Genomic DNA, 12205 nt, shown 5'->3' on the forward strand with positions numbered 1-12205 from the left:
AGCTAAAAATGATATAAGTTACAAGATATACCTCAGATATACCAGAGGAGAAATTTACCTGAATTCTAGTCACCTATATTTCCTGGAGTTTTTTTAAAAAAATTCAGTGCAGCTTTCCTAGATCATGTTTAGCCATTAAAGATTAGTATTCATACACAAAGTAGAACTATTAATCCCATTTAAATAGTGCCATGATTAACAGCGGCAGTATTCAGCAAAATTTTGAAGGTTAGTCTAAGGACTTTGGTGAGATGAAGCTCTATTTTTGCTTCCTTGGGCTTGAAGTAAGGTCCTTTTTTGCTGTATTTTGTTTCATTAATATATCATCACTGGAAAAGAAAGCATTAAGTACAAAAAAACATGGCTTAACAAAAGATAAAATGAAATGACATTTAGTAGAAAGGCTAATACATTCCCCAAATGCATTTATGCCAGCTACAATTGCACTAGCAGTTTCAGGAAGGCTGTATTGAAAAAGATTTATCATCCTGATTTGATCATGTCACCAGAAATTTTCAGTGGACTCCATCTTATGTATGTTTAACAGGATAGTCAGCAGGGTACATGGAAACATTACAACAATTGTGCTCTAATGATTTCCCTTTAGCCCACTTTTTTGAGCAGCTGCTCATAACTTTCTGAAATTTCAGCTTTCCAGATGTAATTTCCACAAACTGGATGCAAAGAACAAACAGATCTAGTGTCTGACTAGGAGTAGAGTTAAAAAAAAAGAAAGAAAAAGAAAAAGGAAAAAAAGAACTCACTTAAAATAGTAAAAACTAATTTCCTCCTATGTTTAAAAGCAGAGGCAATCACCACAGGCTTTAACATCTGGAGATCTTAAAATGGAAGAGAATATAACATATACTATACAGTAAGGAATTTGGGAAGAAAACGGCTGTTATTTAATCAATACCAGGACTTCTGCTCTTCACAGACTGAACACTTGCAGCAAATTTTTAATCTATTATTTGCTATGTTCCTGATCCAGCACGGTACATTAGTCTGAGATCTCTTAGCACAACCAATTTTAACGATACTACTATGGCTTTTGAATTTGGATACCTTTTTGAACAACTGAAGGTGACAGAAATTCAGCAGTCAATGGAGAGATGATCGTCTTTAAAAGGACACTGTGTCATATCCCAAGGAGATAAGTAAGGGCTCCCGGCAGCTCACGAGATAAATCACAAATTCACCCTGGCAAGGGCAAAGGCTCTTTTGTGTGAGTTGTGGAGTTGCAGCTGCTCCAATATACAACCTATGAAAAACCAAATCATTCACCAAGAAGAAAGCAGACTACCTTCTCCTTGCAAATGCTGTTCTAGTTAAGAAATTCCTTTCTTGCACTCAGACACCAAATTCTAGGATTTTTTTCTCTGCCAGTTAGAGAACCTCATATTACCGAGGACAGCGTGTCCTTAGGTCGGTTACTCTCCTGGCACAAGAGGCCAAGTCGCACAAGTACCAAACACACTCAGCGCCCTCTGACATCTCCCCCATGTCATTGTGTTCCAGTTCCCAACTGTGATTCTTCTTCCCATAAGAAAACCAGAAATGGCTTTTTTCTCCCTGTGAATGGGAACTGAAATAGATGCAAAGTTGCTCAGTCGCATGTGCTCCCCCACTGCACTTTTCCACTAGTCATTTGCAGGACTTTGTGACGACCGATCAAGGCACAAGTGCTCTGTGGGGGCCTGAAACATTTTCAAATCACATAAACCCATCAAAGGAACAACTAGAGACTTGCAAGTAAAAACTTGCAGTTTTCATGATTTTAACTTTGCCACAAAAGAGATCATACAGCAGTTAAAACTTGTAATCAATCTGCAGGCAGCTGCAAGGTGCATCTCCCTACATTAAAACAGTGTTGAGTTTCTAGCAAACCATGATTTTAATGCAAAATCCAAACATAGAACCCACTATTTATTTTTCACTAGAAGTCTGTCTCTCTGAAAAGTCCTGTTATTTCATGTTAGCAATAGCATAGAAAATCCATTATTAGTGGCTTCCACTGTTAACAAGACTGGAATATTACTCATGGAAATAATTTCCGTGTTTGAGAATACTTTTACTGCATTAAGCCTATTTTCTTATTTAGCTTCCCTGTTGGTAAAAGCCATCAATAAGAGATGAAGCCAATCAAGGAAGAAGCAATTATATTTCTATTGCCGATCAGCTGACAAACTGGAGCCAGTCAAGTTTCCACTGAAGCATCAGATTGCTGACATGAAAACCAGCTGTGTTAGCTACTGATTCTTGTCAATCACTTGGCAACTTTTTTTCTGAAAAAATGCTCCAGGCTTCACTTTTCTAAGCAACACAAATGCTACCACAGTGTTTTAAAACTGTACACAACGTTAGACTGGAAGTGATATGCACATTCATTTTTGCCTGAAATAGATAAGCGAACAGTTCATGATACGGGAATCAAATTTCATGGCTAATAGGTTTACTGATTACTAGGAACTGTTGATATTTAATTAAAATACTTTTACTCAGCCAAGAAGGTCATTATTTTCTAATGGTAGTTGGAACATTTCAAAGCACCTCTCAATTGTCATCACATCCTTGGCACGCTAATTATGCCTCTCAAACCAACTGCACTTGCACTGGAATTTTGTTGTGTACGTGAAAATAATCAGAAGTTTTCCAGAAGTGTTAAGCTGCATGACTCAGTTCCGCTATTCAAATGCAGTAGGCTTAATTTTCTGGGCTTCTTTTTTAGTTACACAGAGTAACTTGAAAAAGGGCAAGAGTAATTTTTTCATCAGTTTGTGCAAGCACAGTTAATAGGCTACCTTTACAACCTGGAGCAATACCCAAGCTGACAGTTACACCCGCCTATCAAGCTGCTGAGCATGTCACCTGAGACTTTTCAAGTTGCCTCAGAAACCTGGGTACGTAAATTTATGGAAACGGAGTATTCAGACACCTAGGTATCAATGAATTATTGGTGGCCCTCTGAGGAAGCAACTTGCCTTTAACTGACTTTAAAGCAGGTACTTTGCTGAGACCAACATTAAACGTGTATGGCAGGGAGCGAGTGGGAGTGCTGCCCCTCCTGCTCCTCGCCTGAGGAGGCCACGGACCCATCCGAGGAGGAACTATGTAAAGCTGGTGTTTGCAGATGCTCTCGCGTGACCCTGATATAGGACGGTAACAGCACTGAAACGTGCCGAACTCCAGTTGGGCGAACCTGTTCTCGCAGTGCAAGTTCAGCAGGTGAACAAACGACTCCCTGATCACAGCGTGTATCAGTCGTAACGCTCTTTCCAAAGCACCCGCGTAATCAGTCTGCTGCAGTTCTGACACAGTCAGCAAGAACAACACGTGGGAAACAAAAAGGCAGGAATTTTAAGAAGCTGTAATGGAGAGCTCTTCAAAAGCGCAGCTCTCCCGCACAGCCTGCATCTAGCACCGCCTGGCTGCTAGGCATCCTTCGCTAAGCAGCACCTCTTGCCGGGTTCTTCCACCAAGTGTCAAACCAATGCACGGCTAACAGAAAACACCGACGTCTACACAAATCAGATAGAAAACTACTCAGAATAGTAAATTTGTTATTAAACACTTCTATATCTCTGGAACATCTATGCTTACGTGGCTTATCAGATGACAAGGCTAAACGCTAAGAAATTCAGGACGGAGTAAAAATCTTTGGTTTAACTATAAAAAAATCCCAGGGACATCAGGTTAGTATGATCAGCCTTAAAAAAAGAAAAAAAAAAAGATTATTTTTAGCACAGTTTATTGCCAAACAGCAGCAACGGAGAAATTGTGAATACTTTGTAATACAGGAATAATTAAGAAGTGACAGAAATTGGGCCAGGTTGTAGAGCACTGCTCCTGACAGTGCTTCCCAGAGAGAACCCAGTACACAACCATTTCAGACTATTAAATTGCCTGTCCAGCTAACATGGGGTGGAGAACAAAGATGCTTTCTCTTCTGGTACGACTTTTTATTGCAGTGCTACTGCTATAAAACAAGTAGAAATTTCTGCTCCAGTAGCACTGCAGAAAATCAGTTTTCTGGCTTTCTTTACTGTTGTCAGAGGATTTACCTTTTCGCAAATCAGTACTGCTAATAAGATTTATCTCTAACTTGGTTTAAGGTCAAAACAGGCTCACAGTGGCTGACAACACTGCAAAATGGCAATCATTCATTTCTAGATCCCAGCTCCTCACCTTCTGCCTTTTGCTCTGAAATAAACCAGCTGAACCTCACAAAAACACCCTCGACCACAGTCCTTACTTCAAAGGAGATTAAATCTGTACCTGGAATTGAGAATTTCATACTGTAAAATAGCAGATGATCAATGCCTGAGGTCTGCATGACAGAGAGACATAGCACTGAAAGAGCACTGGGATTTGAAGAAGGATGAATAGGAAGAAAAAGGCACAAAGCTCTCCTCCACTTGCCACATAATTCTCATATATCTCATCTTCCAGGTCAACCTTCTTGCTAGTGTTTTTCCTGTGTACGTTTATAGATAAAGGCTGCAGTATGCAGTATCTGGCACAGCTTAGGATAAAAAAATTTTTACATACTTATCATGACTTTTAGTTGGAATAAATGATTGCACTAAAGGATAGCTTAATAACACAAGTAAACTGAAAGTTAATGTGAATTTGATCACTTTTGTGTGAACCTGATATTCAAAAATATCAGAAAAATCAGAAACCTATTAGGAGGCTAGTGACTACAGTGACTCATTGAAGAATCCTAAGAATTATACTTCTCTAAGCAGAAGTAGGATCCCTTTCATTTAGATTAACTCTCTAAAAGACCAGGAACGAAAGTGATTATGTCTTTTTTGAACCTTTATAGATTTGCAGCAGATGGGATTATGTTTAGGATTCACACTGCCACATTAAAAAAAAAAAAAAGCAAAAAAAAAAAAGAAAAAGCAGTTTTACACTGCTGTAGTAATTCCTGAACATTTGTCTGTTTGGTTTATTAAGTTAGGAGCTACTCTGTGTGCTACAGCCCAACAAAGAGCTGGGAAGGCAGCAACACTCTTCCAATTAGCAGCATCACACAAACAAGGGCATTTGCTGGGTGAACGAGTAAGCGACTGAGGCAGGCGCTAGGAGCGGCAGCTACCTGGGGGGGCCCGAGGAGGGGCTGCAAGGCTGGGATGTGATCGCTCCTGCCCGCTCTCCCCCCTGCCTTGCACGCACGCTTTCCCAAGGCTGCACTGTACACGCTCCCTCAGAGCAGCCCAACATCATCGGGCAGGACTGACCTCACCACCAGCGGCCGGCGTCTTCCCCTCTTCACAGCGTGGGCAACTCACAGTGTCAAACCTCGAGCGCAGAGCTCCGAACCCAGCGTGTCTCTGCACGCCTTACAAAGCCACGGTGCAAGGAACAGACGCCCCAGGCATCCCCCCGCGCCTCCTGTGTCCTGGCGTCGGCCAGCCTCACGCAGGGGCCCCCGAGCCCACCGCTCCCACCAGCACAGCCCTCGCACCGCGCACCGCACGGGCCAACCCTGCCGCCAGCACGCGGCGGAGGCGACCCAGCTGCAAGGTGCCAAGGGGAGAGGCTGCGAGGTCAGCCCGCCCTGGCAGGGGGCACAGCCCCGGCGCTTCCCCGCTCCGAGATGCTAGGGCTCCGCTTGGGAAACCGTGGACCACGACGACCGGCCACAGGCAGGGCGAGTGCTGTGGCAGCGGGTGGCAGCTGCCTGTGGCCCCGCGCTTTGCAAGGGGCACCGTGCGGGACGCTAGTCGGACTCAGCAGCGCGCAGGATCTGCCCGACCTGTCTGCGGCGTTAGCTCACTGGTCAGTAGGAAATTAGGGTGCTGCTTGTTGACATGTAAGTACTGTCTTCCTTCCCCCTCCTCCCACTCCCAAGTTTGACAAACAAAAAAACTCCAAAGCATAAAGGAAAACCATAAAACCCTTCCTAAAAGTGTTACAGTTAAAATAGCAACTAAAAATAATTTGTCTCTGAACAGTTTCCATTTAACACTTGTTTCCTCCTGAAAGTGTTTCTAAAATGCTAGATTCTTAGCCATTTTATGACTTCAGTAAATGTTCAAGACTGAAATGAAATTACGTAAAGCTGGAAATTTGCTGGGGGCAAAGAAAGAATGAGAGATGTTTCACCAGACTGGGACAGCACAGGAAAAGGCGAAAGCAGCCCAGGGACTGAGAGACACAGCACAGCATCTACAGAAAAGGAGTGGAAGGAGAGACTGAGGGGAAGGTAAATGGAACCTGCAGAGCAAGAAGGCAGGAAAGAAAATGTCAATGATGTGAACAGCCACAAATTAAATTAGAGTGGAAAGAAAGAAAAGGTATGTTCCTGACCCTAAAATTACAGCACACAAAAGAATAAAGCAGTAGCATCCATCTTCAGCCTTCTATTGATTCTCAACGTGTCCTGAAAGACTAATCAAAACTTAACTCCACTGGCACAGAGTCAATGGACTAACCAGATTATGCATGATTTGTGTAGATGTCAACAGACTGGACTAAAGAGTTGTTTTTCAGGAAGCTGATGCCTATTTTATGGTAAGTACTTAAACGCTTAATTGCTTAAATATTCAGACTTCGAACTTATGCATTCAAAAATTTAAACACACCTAACTTGTTCAGACTGAGAGGTATCATGAGTGTGCTGTGTCCTGAGTGTGTATTTAATGAAGACGCAATTATATAGATGCTATCCTACGGAGGCCTTTAATCCCCCTGACAAAACACCCTGTTGTTAGCATGGACAGGATCTGCTTTGCTTTGCTTGAAATGGAAGACTGGCCTGCTGAGGGGGCAACACAGCACGGGGGCAGCACTGACACCCTGCATCCCGCAAACAAAAGCAAAGGCGCCTATCTGACAAGCAAGCAGAAACTAGGGTGCCTGACTCTTCTTCTCTGAACACTTAGTGAACACAAACAAAGTCAACTCGACTGATAAACTCAAAAGGGAAAACTGGTGAAAAAACACAAATGATTATGAGAGGAAAAATTAATTTCACAAATGAATGCACTAAGTTGCTCCTAGCAACTGCCTCTCCTATCGATAGCAGGTGAGGACTACCCTGTCACATGTCACGTATTTGTCCTTTCTTAGAATATGAAATACAAAACATCTCAAGCTACTGCATTAAAAGCAAAGTAGATTATCTCAATGTAATGCATTCACTACTTGGATCTTTCAGGCAAGCCACAATATTTTCAGTATGTAATCATTGCCATTGATTTATTTTATTGAAAACTGCTGTCCTACTTTCTAAGTTATTCTAATGCCACTGCAAATTTTATCTGAGGGTCTACCAATCAAAATAACCTCAAAAGACCCTGATTTAGAGCTGCTTGTAAATTGGAATGCAAAACTGTTATAAGTACATCCAGAGAAACAGGCTCAATAATTACATTACTTAATTATTTATAATAGGTCAAATTTGAAGTTAGCATAATTTGGTGTTTCTCTGAAGAGCTCCCAGCCAGGGCATTTTAGTTGGCTTAGTGAGTAAGTGAAACCAGATCTGATTTATTACTGTGTAACATGATGTTTTGGCTTTGCAAGACTGGCATTGTTTTTTAATGCCATGCCTCAGAGCTCTCCGCAGAGATAACGGGATCACATTTTTCCTTCTTATTGTCTGCCCTACGTTCATGCTGGGAGAGCCAGTGGTGTGACTTAAGGAGGATAGCACTATAGATTAGGTGTCCTTTCCCTCCGCTGTAATTACATCAGTATGCATCTCCCAGTAAACAATAGAAATTGAAACTGTTACTGTGAATAATGTGTTTGGATTCAAGGCTGAGGAAAAATAAACAAGCAGAATCTAGGAAACACTGGCAAACCTGGAAGCAGAAAAGATACTGGCTTTTTTTTTTTTTTTTTTTAATCATAGAATAAAAAACAGGCCTCACTCTAAGGTCACATTTGCATCTTCCACGTAAATACATCTTGCTCCCATCTCAGAAACAGTCAATATGTTAAAAGCTGTAACTGGCAAAAAATTAAGAAGATTTAAATTACAATAACTTGTATGACTCTCCAATAAACAAATCTAGCCTTTCACATAATATTGCTTTCTGTCTATGAACAGTACCTGACATTTAATTCCACTCTGAGAGACCCAGTTAGCTTTGTTTATTTGACACAAGAATTGTTTTGAAAATATCAAACAGCATAAACCTATTTCTTCAGGTGAGTTATACAACACTGTGTTACCTGTCAAGAGATGACACAGTTATAGGTGTTCTTGCTGAACCTTTCAATACAATGTTTTAATACGGAAAGATGCAGGCAGAGTGGATTAGCACGTGATCATAGAAAAATGTAGGCTGGAAGTGATCTTTGGAGGTCAGCTGGTCACTCCCCTGTAGCAGGGCTAACGCCAGGTTAGATAAGGCTGCTCAGGGACTTGTCCAGCCACGTTTTGAATATCGTCAAGGATGGAGATCTCACAACTTCAGGTCCTTCTCCACAAACCAGTACCTCTTACTTACTTTTAAAATAGCAGATACAACTACCTCTCCCATGAGATCCTGTTAGCCCCGAGATGCGTATAAAAGTATAAATTCACCGAATAAAATGATGTAACTACTTGATCTGCATGAATTTTGTTCTATTCAGATTCTTAGACCATACTTTCTACATCCATTAAAAGATCTCTGTCTCGACAGCAAGCAGTTTTCTCCTCAGCCAATTTTACTATAAATTTCTATACTGCTTTTCGCCCTTGGACTCCTGAACCAACTGAGCAGGACCCAACCCACCTAAGCAGCCTGTGAAGGAAGAAAGACATTTTGCGGACTTGAACCATCTCTCTCACCAACCATCTGTAGGATTTAGAAGTTTGATCTTTCTGTTTGCTAGGGGTTTGACTTGTTTGCTTTTCTCTCTCTTGTTTTCAATTCCTTCTTTCTTGTCAGCAGCAATCAGAAAATGCTCTCAGATATAGGGCTTGCAAATGTTAAGTTTTCTTAGATTAGATTTTGGCACTACCTGGTAAGACTGAACACAGAACTATCCTGAATTTCCTTTTCTGAGAAGAAATTAATATATTAAATATGGAGAATGTAATTCAACTTCCTTCGTTATGTCTCGGGGGTTATTTTCCTATAACAGATTATCTGCTGGGAACACAACAGCTTTGAATCTCTTTGTAAATAATGATCTGATAAAGAGCAACTACCTTTAGTTTCAGCCCATGGAGATTTTGCTTGTCATACAGTAAAATATAACCAGAGCTTTTGTTCCACCCACTACATATCAAAATTGATTAGAAAACTATATAAGTTCAGATTAGATTGGGCAAATACTAAAACAGTTTTCATTAATATGATTATTTCTTCACTATGAGAAGTAATATGGCTGTGTAGGAGATGTCAGTTTGTGTCTTTCAGTGATGATTGTAAAAAGCCTACATAGCACCTGCCCACTGCTCCGCACTTTCTGTGACCTTCCTGAAGTAATTCACATTATTGTCCTGGAACTGCCTACTGAAATAAGCACATGTTTATCACATTTAACTTCCAACTCTTTAGTGAGCTGCAGAGTGTAAAACTACATAGCTCCAATTAGTGACAACAGATGTGACTAAAATTTCATAAAACCTTTCAAGAAGTGACCTTTAAATAACAAAGATATCCCACGATTTGAAAAATCTGAGTCAGATGTAACAGATGAGATGACTTTTCTATACCCCTTGTGTCTGCCTACTTGCTGGGATATGCATTAATGAACTGAAAATAACTGTCATCATGATTTCAATGTATCCATACAGGAACACAAGCAAAAATCCCAGCCATTAGCAAATAAAGCATCATGGCTAATTTTCCCCCAGGTTATCTACCCACCTTTTCCTACCTTTCCATAAAAAATGATCCTTCAATATTTTCATTAGTATACTGAAATTTTAGTGGTAGTGACCTAAAGAAATTAGCCAATGATTTTAGGATGACGTGCTTTTTCAATTATTAATTTTAAACCAAAAATATAAAAGGAAAAAAGCAAATACAAAAACCTTGCTTCTCTTATTACTGTTGTAAGTGGCTTCAACATGTGAAAACTTAACATTTTTCATATAAAAATATGTCAAATTATGTTTTACTTAAATCTAGTTTTCCTTTTATAGTTCTGCTGCAACATTAACAACGTCTAGCACTGACCTACAAATCACCAGCGCTACTGCACCGAGATGCCGTCAAAGCTTGCACTGGGATTGGTACACTTGTCAGCAAGCTTAATGGCCTGTAAAATGACGTTCTGAATATGGCAAGACATACGCAATCCCCAGCAATTTCATCATTGATTTTTGGACCTACAGTCCTTCACAAGGTGTTACAAGCTCACATCATGTTCTTAAGTGACAGATTCAGCATTTAAGTATCTAATTTAAAGAAGAGTTAAGTAACAGCTCTTACGAACACGTTATTATCCATTCCTTACACATCTGAGCTGCTCAGGGGCTCGAGTCTTCTTTCCACATGGTGACCAAAGAAAAGAATTTACAGCATATCCTACAAAATGATACAGCGTATCATTTTGTCTTGTCTACAGGAATATTCTTGTGTTTTCAATAAAAATTTTCAGTGACTTTTCATATCAGGCACATGAACATAGGAATCAGATACTGCAAGTAGTGGAACAGACGCACGCTGTCCACCACATTCTCCTCCATTAAAGCCTACTGGATAAGCAGACCTCTAGAGGCGAAAGAGAAGAAATAGTATGTTCTCATTTTCTCGGTATGCATATTTGGGTCTGCTTAATTCTGCCTGTACAGCTATAGTTTGTTAGCTGTCTCTGCAAATGTTCCTACCAGCTGGAAGAGTCTGGCCTAGTGGAACAGAAGCTGTTTATTGTTTCTTCACCTAACCTGGTAGTTCTGCCAAATTGCTTGCACTCACAGTATCTGCAGAAAGGTGTGAAAGCAATTACAGAGCTACCTCATCTATTTTTGCTGCTTTTTTCTCCTCAAAATTTGCCCATTTCAGAAACACTCACAAAGTAAAGGTTTAGAATAAGTAATATTTTAGGCTTCAAAACACGTCTCACTTTCCCCACCAATAACACAGAAGTCACAAGAAATCTGGTACTACTCAAGAATAGCAACAGATAAAATTATAATTTTTGCCACATTTTATTCCAGCACTATTGCTTTTTCAAGAATGACAAGTAAAGAAGGGATTTCCTTCTGGTTTGTTAGAAGGCTGCTTCTTGCAGGCTGAAGAAACCCGGCATAGATATTTTGTTAAAAACATTTGGTGCAGAGGAGACCTGAGGACCATATGGTTTACTGCAAAAGACTTCTCTCTACAACTCTGACACATCCTCCTCAAATGTCGATCTTGTTAGCGCCGCAGGGAGTCTGTGGCAGGGGTCAATAATCCCTACTGTGGAACTAGCCATCTCCTCAGTGAAGCCCAATGCATAACGATCTGCAATTAATTGAAGTGGGAAGAAAAACTGGACAAAAGCAGTTGTCCCAGGAGATCTGGAATCCAGTAATGAAAACTTGCCTGGAAGTAGCTGACAGTCTTTCAAACGATTCACTCATGACAACGGTCCCTGAACTGAGACACTGTGGAGTGCCACCAAGTCCAAAGAGCTACATGTGCCACGACTGTGAAACATCTGTCAGTTCTTTCTGCTGGTTATCATCCAGACTTTAGAGCTTCCCCGTGTTTTTGGCACACTTAAAAATATAAAATAATCTTTTGCACACTTCATAACAAATGTTTCAGTCACAACAAAATTTGCAGTTTAAATCAAAAATCAGATTGCTCTCAAACTAACAGGAGAAAACTTACAAAAAGTTTCCAAACCTGACAATGTGACATCTATAGCTCCATGGCATACTTGGTAACTCTAAAGTGGACAAAACTGCAGCATTATGGGGAGAGATAATTCTCCTACTTATCATGCTTGTCTTACTTGGCGTGAAGATTATCCTCTCCTCCCCATATTTTTGTATTTGTATAAATAAGGACAGGGTAATTCTAAACATCACAAGAATACAGTGACATTTACTTAATTGATATTTGAACTACTCTGATTGCAAAACTCAAATACTTCCGACTGTTTTAGAAGTCATCTTTCTTTCTCAGCCTACGAAGGCTGGTTTTGAAGAATCCTTTTTATATTTTTTGACAAATATTCTTCACTTGGAAAAGTCAATTTGATTGAATGGACTCCATTTGTGGTATAAGGTTGATTTGGCAAACAGCCCGTTTCTGCA

The 12205-nt window shown here is 40.4% G+C and overlaps 1 protein-coding gene across 3 annotated transcripts in view; it reads right to left on the reverse strand.

Annotated features, from left to right (window-relative positions):
• NRG3 (neuregulin 3) overlaps window positions 1-12205 on the reverse strand; it is a 456623-nt gene that overhangs the window by 380177 nt on the left and 64241 nt on the right. The gene's annotated exons all lie outside the window — the stretch shown is intronic.

The sequence above is a fragment of the Dromaius novaehollandiae genome, chromosome 6, assembly GCF_036370855.1.
Source record: "Dromaius novaehollandiae isolate bDroNov1 chromosome 6, bDroNov1.hap1, whole genome shotgun sequence".
Taxonomy (NCBI): domain Eukaryota; kingdom Metazoa; phylum Chordata; class Aves; order Casuariiformes; family Dromaiidae; genus Dromaius; species Dromaius novaehollandiae.